This window comes from Thamnophis sirtalis, unplaced genomic scaffold (assembly GCF_051295495.1).
Source record: "Thamnophis sirtalis isolate CommonGarterSnake01/CBP01778 unplaced genomic scaffold, rThaSir2_p1.2 scaffold_8, whole genome shotgun sequence".
In the NCBI taxonomy this organism is placed as follows: Eukaryota; Metazoa; Chordata; class Lepidosauria; order Squamata; family Natricidae; genus Thamnophis; species Thamnophis sirtalis.
The window spans coordinates 57,443,009-57,453,289 of NW_028261388.1; the positions used below are offsets into that span (position 1 = coordinate 57,443,009).

The following is a 10,281-nucleotide window of genomic DNA, read 5'->3' on the forward strand; positions in this document are numbered from 1 at the left end:
AGACCATATCCAGCTTGAGGGCCGTAGTTTGAGGATGTCTGCTATTGGGTCCTGTAGGGGTCATAGCTGGCTCTTTAGGTAAAAGAGGAAATGCAAATCTTAGGTCAGCGATGGTGAACCTTTTTTTGGCTTGCCTGCCATAAGCGGGGGAGCACGGGGGGTTGGGCATGGGCATGCTGCACCCATAATACAATGACCCCCCCATTGTGCATGCGCGCATGACAGACGTTCCCCCCCCCCATTTTTTGCATGCTTTTTTTCACCCTCCCCAGGCTCCAGATGCTTTATAGGAGCCTGGGGAGGGCGAAAACAGCCTCCCCCCCCCCGGTAGGCCCTCTGAAGGCTTCAGGAGCTTCCCTGAAGCCTCCAGAGTGCAAAAAACCAGCTAGATGGGCAAACCGGAAGTTCAGGAATGGACTTCTGATTTGCTCATAAGGCCGGTTTAAGCTCTCCAGAGCCTTCAGGGGCCTTCCGGAGGCTTCCCTGAAGGCTCTGGAGGAAGAAAACCGACCCTACGAGTAAACCGGAAGTCACTTCAATGGTGCCATAGGTTCACCATCCAATGAATGGCCTGCACAAAGAGGCACAGAAAGGAAGACTTTAATTGCATGCACTACCACATTAAGGGTTAAACCAGCACACAAAGCAATAAAACAGTTACTTACAAAGGAAAGATGATTGCCTTGCCAGTCTTCTACACCACCACCTCGCCACCTTGCTCCAATAAACTGCACAAAGAAGAGGCACAGAAAGGAAGACTTTAATTGTATGCACTTACACCTTACATAAGAATAACACAATGAAAGAGATACACTCAAGTACTTACTTGTGTTATTGGTTTTGTGGTTGAAGATATTTCCAGGTTGTTGTTAGGCTTCTAGACTCCTCAGTTGCACTTTTCTTGGTCTTTACTCATGGATCATTAGCTATGTGATGGTGTGCTCTAGCCACTTTTTCACTGCAGGAATTGAGTCCCATCTCTCAACAGGCATGCCAACAACACTTATCATCATCAGATTACTTATGTTTGGAACAATTAGGCGGGTTCTTTGCTCTGAACAGATGAGGTTCATTTTTGAGAACCCTCTTTCTGCCTCTGCTGAACTAACAGTAATTGTCCTGACAATATCTCTAGCTTTTTTGATACTGTCAGGAATTTTGTAGGTCTTTGGATCTTTGATCACATTTTCCAAAACATCTCCGTAGTCGTTCAAATCAATTTCATAATTAAACATTTCACCAAATTCAATCAATGCTGCCTCTGCTTCTGTCCATGGAATGACTACATCTTCAATGTTCTAGTAATCTGGCTCCAAATATGTGATAAAGTGTAATTTGTTTGCGCCTGGCAATTAGCTACCTGTTTTTAGATGGTCGCAATCCATCAGCCTTTTATTCAAATTGGTGATGATGCTTCCCAAAAGGTTTTCACGAGGAAGGGCAACAAATCATTGATTTGGAACTAATTTTATGTTTTTGAAGGCTTCTGAAGCTAGCATTGCATCAACCCTTTTTTTCATATTGGCCCTTTTCCCCGTCTAAGCATTTCAATACTAATTGAATACTATTGCAATACTAATTTCTCGGCTTTGATGAAATTTGTGTTTCTCCCCTGCAAAGCATTGATAAAAGAGAAATCTCATTTAGAATATCGATCATGAGGGCCAAATCCTTCAAAAAAATTAAAATTTCAAAATGGGAAGCCATGCCTGGGAATTTTTCATTGCCCAGAAAAAACTGATGTAGCACTGGATAAGCATGCCACACAGCTATGGTTGACCTTAAACTACAGACAGCCCATCCTGGTCCCAAAACTCTGCCAATCTTTACAATTTCAATGCCCAGTTGTTCAGAGATTTGGAAAAGGTCATTCTGGCTCTTGCAGGATTTCTGGAAAGTGATGTGTACCTTATCAAGTAATATCTTGAAGTGGTTAACTTGCTTTATTTCTTTTATTGCATCATCCAGCACAAGTTGGAGGCGTGGTTCAAGCAGTGCCAGATTACAATGTTTGGGAAGTCTTGAGCTATTCTGGTGCTGACTTCAGATTTTCTCCCAAGCATAACATTGGCACCATTGGAGCAGAAAGCTATTAAATTCTTTTGCAGATATTTTTACGTAAGCTTCCCATCGCTGCAGAACGTATGGTCTCCGCATCTTGTTTCTCTAATTCCAACAGCTCAACAAAAATGGTTGGCTTCCGGGGAGGGGCCTGCTGATGGGAAGCAGCTCATTATAGCTGCTCCCGAATTCCTGGTTGCGTTATCTGTCGGATGATCATCTATCAGACGTCTGGCAGCTTGTTTACCTTATTCTTCAGGCATAGAAGATGAGGTGAGCGATTTCTGCTGAGCAAAGTGCCATCTGATCCTCACAGTTTGTGTCTGCGCGGGGAGGAGGGCCAGCTGAGGGCAGAACTGTCTGTGCCGGGAATTCCAGCTGCAATTTGCAGCACGAAGCAAGCTTTCTCTTCCTCAGAACAAAACTTGATTTATTGATTCCAAGGCGAGCAGGACTGGTATGCGTGAGCCTTTTATTGTTTGTTTAAATCTTAGCTTCATTTTTACAAGACCTTCTTCCGATAACTTAGCTATTAAAGAGACACTTAAAATGGCGATGAGCTCGCTGAGTTGCTTCGTAACAATTTTTATGTTTTGAACTTCTACGTAAAACCCTACGGAGTTTTAAAATTTCAAAGGAAAGGAGTGATTTATCACCTTGTTCCACAGCTGCATAACTGGCCAGCAGAGTTTTACTAATTGGTTGAAGATAAAACTTGGAATGGCCTCTAAGCCAAATCTTACTTTAAAGATGGCCCCCTCGGCTCCTAGAGGCTCTGGCACATCGCCCACACTTGGCACAAAGCTGCAGTCTCTGCCTCCTATGCCCCCTATAGGTGATCCACTAACGAAAGAATTCTTCCTGAAAGAGCTGACTGATAAACTCACTGAGGCTTTCAATACTCAAACAATTAAAGTGGAAGCCAAATTCAAAGAACTCAAAGAAGGATTCAAAGAAGAGATATCCGTGGCGCATAAGGAGCTGTCTGATAAACTGGAGACCCGGCTTTCCAAAATCAGAGATGATATGTTGGGAATTGTAAGTTTATTGACAGAACATGTTTCCGGAATTGAAGATAGACTAGATGATCTTAATGACGCTAATATTAATTTGGCATTGAAAATAGAGGTGGTGCAACAAAAAGTTGAAAATGCTGAAAAAAGAAATTATTATGATACAGTATAGACAAATGGAACTGGCATTAAGAGTAAGGGGCTTGCGTGAAGACAAGCAGGAAAACCTGAAACAGATTCTTTCAGAAGCGTTTGATAGCCTGTTGGGAAGACCAGGGGGTAACTTTGATTGGCAAATTGATAAAGCTTATCGCGTTAACTCTTGGTTGGCGAAGCAGAAGCAGCTTCCACAGGACATTGTAATATATTTTACTACAAGAGAGATTAGAAATATGATATTACAAGAGTCCTATAAAACTAAGCTTCAAATTGGGGGTCAGGAACTGACTGTTTTGAAAGAGATACCACCTCAAATGCTAAGATCCAGGAAAGACTATGCTTTTTTAGTTGAAGAGCTTAGAAATCGCCAGATACAGTTCAGATGGGACACACCATTTGGCCTAGCACTCACATTTGAGAGGCAAAGATACCGTCTTAATTCAGTATGGAAAGCTCGAGATTTTTACCATAATATTTTGAAGGCTGGACATCCTGCACCATCGGGACCTAGAGAAAGAGCACAAGAAGGACAAGATAGACAGCAAACTACACAATTACCAGAGAAGATGGATCATCTCTCTCTCTTAGAAGCACAAGGAGCTATGGAACAAAAACCAAACCGTATGATTACCAGACGAATGGAGCAACAATCCAAAATGCAACAACTCCAACAATCACCGTCCATCGGTCAAGAAGCCACAGTAACCAGTCTAGAAGCAGTGGGAGGAGCCAGGCCAAAGGTTAAACAGGTTTTCCAGGAGGCTCTAAAAAAGCTTCAGGAAACCAAAGATGACAACTAAGCTTCTAACATGGAATGTCAACAGATTGAACTCTCCACAGAAGAGAAAGAAAATATTCCACTATCTTAAACAGTTCAAGAATGATATAATTTGCTTGCAAGAAACTCAGATCAACTGATCAAAAATATTTGATTAATGTTGACTTGGTCAACATTTTATAGCTTCTGCTACGGAAAAGAAAAAACGGTATAGTTATATACTTAAGAAAAGACATGAAAGCTGAACTAATCGAAGCAGATCCCCATGGAAGATACATCGCGTTAGATCTGGTTTTAGAAGGGAAAAAGACATTGATACTGGGAATATATGCTCCTAATCAACAACAAGTTGGATTTTATAGAAAACTTCATGCTAAATTAGTACAATAGGATTATAGGTCTTGCATACTACTGGGTGATTGGAACGGTGTTATAGACACTAAGAAAGATAAGAAGGTTTCCTGTCCAAACACTCAAATGCGAGCAAAATTACCTAAATCTTTTTTCGATATCATGGATTACTATGAATTGAGAGATATTTGGCGAGAAAGAAATGCAGAAGAATATGACTTTACCTTCTTCTCTGATAGGCATCAATCTTTTTCTAGGATTGATTTTATATTAATTACTAATGATTTGCTTTCCAGGGTGAAGAAGACAAAGATCGTGGCTAGAGTCTTTTCAGATCATAACCCAGTTTGGGTGGAGTTGGGAGGGGTGGCACAAGCAAGAAGGTCTTGGAGATTGAATGAAAACTTATTCAGATATGAAAAGTATATTAATGATTGTAAAAAACTGTTAACAGAATACTTTGTTTTTAATATGAATAAGGGTACACCTATGGAATTTGTATGGGATGCAAGTAAAGCGTATATGAGAGGAGTTTTGATAAATATAAATAGATCACATAGACATAAACAAGGAGTAAAATGAATAGAATTGGAGGATGAAATCAGGAAGAAAGAGCTGGAGTTAACTTTAAACCCAGGAGACACAAAGATTAAAGAAGCAATTATTATATTAAAGGCCCAATTTAACATGTTGATCTCAGATCAGGTAGCTACTAGTTTGTCATACGCAAAACACAATACCTTTTGCAATGCAAATAAATCTGGCAGATGGTTAGCATATCAGATTAGGAAAAAACAAAACTCTCAAAATATAACTAAACTGCTCTATAGAGGGAAGGGTTCCAACAGGATGAGATTCAAAAGGCCTTCCGGGAATTTTTTACAGAGCTGTATAAGGGTGATAAAATTAACGGCCTAGATATAGAGAGATACCTAGATAAAGAGAAAATACCTATAGTACGAGCACAGGCAAAAATTGAATCAACCAATAACTTCAGGGGAAATTCTACAGGTAATTAAGCAGTTAAAGGCAGGGAAGGCACCAGGCACAGATGGCTTGACAGCGGCTTACTATAAAAATCTACAGTTAGAATGGTAGAACCTCTTAAGGAACTATTTAATAAGATTCAAACGGAAGGTAAGGTGCCCCCATCTTGGAAGACAGCTTTTATATCCCTGATACCCAAAGAAGATCAAGATATTACTCAACCAAAAAACTATAGACCTATTTCATTACTTAATGTAGATTATAAAATCTTTACCAAAATACTAGCAAATAGATTAATGTTGGTTATTCAACAATTGATACACAGTGATCAAACAGGTTTTATTCAAGGGAGACAAATGAAAAGTAACGTAAGACTAATTATTAATGCACTAGAATACTTGGGAAAGAACAATCAAATTCCTGCTACATTCATATTTTTGGATGCTGAGAAAGCCTTTGATCAAGTTAACTGGCAATTCCTGTTGAAAACATTGCAAAAAATGCAAATAGGAGAAAGTTTTTTACAATCAATCAAAGCAATATATCAACAGCAAACGGCTCAAATTATAGTCAATGGAAGTTTAACAGGCTCTTTTCAAATTGGAAAAGGTACAAGACAGGGTTGTCCCTTGTCTCCACTATTGTTTATTATAACTTTGGAAGTATTGCTGAACAAAATACGGGGCTTGGATGGTCTAAAGGGAATGAAGATTAGGCAGCAAGAATACAGAGTGCGTCCTTTTGCGGATGACTTGGTTATAATATTGGATCAACCGCAGGAATCTAGTATGATCTTAATGAATACGATTAATCAATATGGTCAAGTGTCTGGCTTTAAAATAAATTTAGGGAAAACAAAAATACTAGCTATAAATATGAATACTAAACAAAAGGAAGAACCAGGAGGAATGATAGGATGTGAAACAGTTAAAAAGGTCAAATATCTGGGAGTTAATATTTCAACCTCAAATGGGAAATTATATAAGTATAATTATGAACCACTTTGGCATAGTATACAGACAGAGATGAAAAAATGGGACAAGTTGCAGTTATCTTTGTTGGGAAGAATAGCAGCAGTGAAAATGAATATCTTACCCAAATTTTTATTTCTTTTCCAAATGTTACCTATACTTTAAAAAGATGCCAATCTGTTAGAATGGCAGAAGGGAATTAATAAATTTGTTTGGGCAGGAAAGAAGCCAAGAGTAAAGTTAAAAATAATGCAAGATGTGCGTGAGAGGGGAGGTTTGAAATTACCCAACCTAAAATTATATTATGATCTGTAATCAGTGATTGGATTGATTTAACTAATGATAGGATGCTTAATATCGAGGGACATGATTTGGTATATGGCTGGCATGCTTACCTGTTATACAACAAAAAAGTGGACATACATTTTAAGAGTCATATTTTAAGGAATGCTTTATTGCGGGTTTGGAAAAATATCAATACAAATTAAATGACAAGATACCCATGTGGGCAATTCCTAGACACGCAATAGAAAATATGAACATAGCACAAAAACAGGATAGAATTACTTACAGACAGCTTCTTACCCTAGAAAGGGGGGTATTACAACTAAAACCCTTAGATATATTAAAAGAGGAAAAGGTAATTCAAACGTGGTTCCAGTATGGGCAGTTACAGGCCAGGTGGAAAACAGATCAAAAAATTGGTTTCATGCAAGTTGAGGATAATCTATTTAAACAAATAAGAGATCAAAGTTTAATGCATATAAAGAGGATATATAATGTATTAGTACAGATGGATTCCAAAACAGAATTAGTTAAAGATTGTATGATAAAGTGGGCTCAAAATATTGAAGAACCAATAATGTTGGACACATGGGAAAGAATCTGGGTAAGAAATGTGAAATTTACACAAGCCCAAAATCTGAGAGAAAATTTTTACAAGATGTTCTATAGATGGCATTTAGATCCTAAAAAGTTGGCTTCTATGTATTCGAATTTACAACCCAAATGTTGGAGATGTGGTTCTCTCGATGCTACATATTTCCATATAAGGTGGACTTGTCAAAAGGTTAAGGCATTTTGGATAAAAATATGGTGGATTATACAAAATATTCTTTAAAAAAGGATAAAGTTTACTCCTCAGTTATTCTTGTTAGGTATAATTACTGACTGTACAGCGGTAGAGATCAACTTGATTTTGCACTTAATAACGGCAGCAAGACTGTTGGTGGCGCAATACTGGAAGAAGAAAGACTTGCCTACAACTCAAGAATGGACATTGAAAATAAAAACACATTAAAAATAAAAATACATTTAAAACAAAAAAAAATGCACAGTATATATGTGACTGTACGAAAATGAAATGGAAAATAAAAACACATTTAAAACAAAGAATGGACATTGAAAGTCACAAATTTAGCCGAGATGGCTAAAATTTCTGCATATCTTAAAGACCACTCAAATGAGAGATATAAACGAGACTGGAAAAAATGGATTGATTATATACAAAATAAATATGGGACTAAGAAATTCCAGATAGCCTATGCTTAAAATCAGGAATGATTTAAATTGTTTAAAGTTAGTTTAGCAAGGAGGAGCTAAGTTCAATGTAAAGATGTTATTTCTCATTCCTTTTTTCCCCCCAATATATCTTAGACTTTGTTTGTTAAAAAATCTATACCGTGTACGGGTTCTGGGAAGCCAGGAGGGCGATAGGTTGTGAGGGGGTGGGGGGGAGGGATATATATCAGATGAGAGGTGTTAGATTTCAATGTAATCTGACACCACATGTATACTGTTTCCTTTTTTTCTGTCTTCTCTTTCTTTATTTTACATTCTTATTACTATTACTATTATTACTTTTTCTTTAAAAATAGGAGAGGCTAAGCATATTGACATGTAGCGGAAATACACCAAGGAGAGGAGGAGTGGGAAAGAAGAAAGATGGGCAGAGGGGGATGGGAGAGAGGGGGGGAGGTGAGAAGGATGGGGGGGAGTGGATTGTGGAGAGAGGAGTGGTAGAGGGGGAGGGGAAGTAGAGTAGAGAGGGATGATGGAAGGAAGATAGAAAGTTGGAGGGTGGTAGAAGAAAGGTGTATGGAGAGCAGAAGAGCTATAATGGGTTTCTATTTTGGGGGGCATTGTTTACAAGAGGAACTGATGTAACTATTATTTAATACTATATGATATGGGCTATGTATAGTATACATGTGAGCGTGTGTTATGAAAATAAAATAAAATATTTCACAAAAAACAAAAATGGTTGCTGGGCATTCTGAATCCTCAACTTTAACAAAAACTATCAGAACTGCTTTCATTGATAGCGTTGAGGCTTTATCAATTATTAAACACACCTTTAGATTCTTTGCAATAATCATGGAAAACACTGTGGTTTTAATTTCGTTTGCAATGAATTCAACTATTTTCACAGCAGATCTACATAATTGCGAGCCTACTCCCACATCTACTCCAACTATAGTTAGCAAATTTACCTGCTCTTCGATGTCTGAGAATGGTTTGCATCTTTGTGCCAGATCGTAAACAGTAAAAAATATTTTGCTAGTACTGGATAAATGTTTGTCAGTTGACTTATCTATGGATTTGGTTAAAGCATCCTGCTCCCGTTGTTTACTATTTTCTTTACAAATGAGGTGTGCTTTTGATTGAAAATGTTCCTTTAATTTTTTTCTAAGAGAGGATTGCTGATTCTCCTTAGCACAACCTGGAAATGGTTCCACTCTCTACAAACATGAATACCTTTCTCTAATGAGAACATGAGTTTTGCACAGTACTTACAACCTAACTTTTTGTCGGATACTGCCAGACCATCATACTTCTCCTTGAAGTTTCTGTATTGCTGCAAACTCCAGCAGTCAGGAAGTTTTGGAACTTCAGTGGAGGAGATGGATTTGCTGTTTTCTCCAACTTCAAGTGGTGTTGGTCCTGTTGGTGTTGGTGCTGGGGGTGCTGATGCTGGTGACTGTTGTGGATTAGCTGATTGCTCCTCTCTTAGTTTTTTGGAGAAAAAAGCGGTCATACTCTGTTGCCTCTTCATCCTGTTAAATAATACGAATTGCAAAAGAAATAACACAATATTGGACTCGATTGTGGTTATAAGCTGAGTACTGCAGGTAACAGAAGGGACCTCTGTTTTCACCCAACAATGTACAGTCTTTTCAGGAAGGATGTCCCCCAACAAACAGGAAAAATATAGTTTTTTATCTAAGAAGTTAGATCAAGAAGACTGAATGTCACAGGTAAATTCACAGAGCAATATAGATTTCTTTTTCTGAGATTTATTCCTCAGTTCAAAAAACAGGAATAAATGAATTAGGTTCAGTACTTAGGTCAGTCGAAGTAGCTATTCAAGAGTTAGTGGTGTCATGGTTAGAAGCAATGTTAAAGCATGATATGGATTTAAAACCAGAAATATTTTGTTGGGTATTTCAAAGGGAATACAATACATATTTAATTTTACACATGTTAACAGCTGCTGGAATTGTGTTTGTACAACAGTGTAAAAACAAAGATATGAAAATGAATAAATATTAGAATGTGCAGGAATGAATAGATTGACAATTAAAATCAAGAAGGCTTCAAATACTTTTTCACGTGGGATTTGTTTTCAATTGCTAACTAACAAACAGAAATTAGCAATCTAAAATTATGAAAGAAAACACCAATTTTGTAAGGAAAGGTCACTAAAATGTATAAGGAAATATTATTAGTACTTGATCATTATTAATGTGTAGATAACTGCGGGACATTATACACACACACACACCCAAACTATGACAGCACCAGGAAAACACCAAAAGAATAACAGTTTTCCCCAAAAGACTGCAGATGAAACCAGTTTTTTCCCTAACCCTAAGGACAGGAAAGACAAAGTCACTGAAATATAAACCATCAAGGCATTGTGGGAAATTATAAAGGACAATGCCAGGAAGCTCACAGAACC

At 37.8% G+C, this 10,281-nt stretch overlaps 1 pseudogene; it reads right to left on the minus strand.

Moving 5' to 3' along the window:
- Positions 1 to 8,324: 8,324 nt before the first annotated feature.
- Positions 8,325 to 9,545, minus strand: LOC148044423 (E3 SUMO-protein ligase KIAA1586-like; annotated as a pseudogene).
- Positions 9,546 to 10,281: the final 736 nt, after the last annotated feature.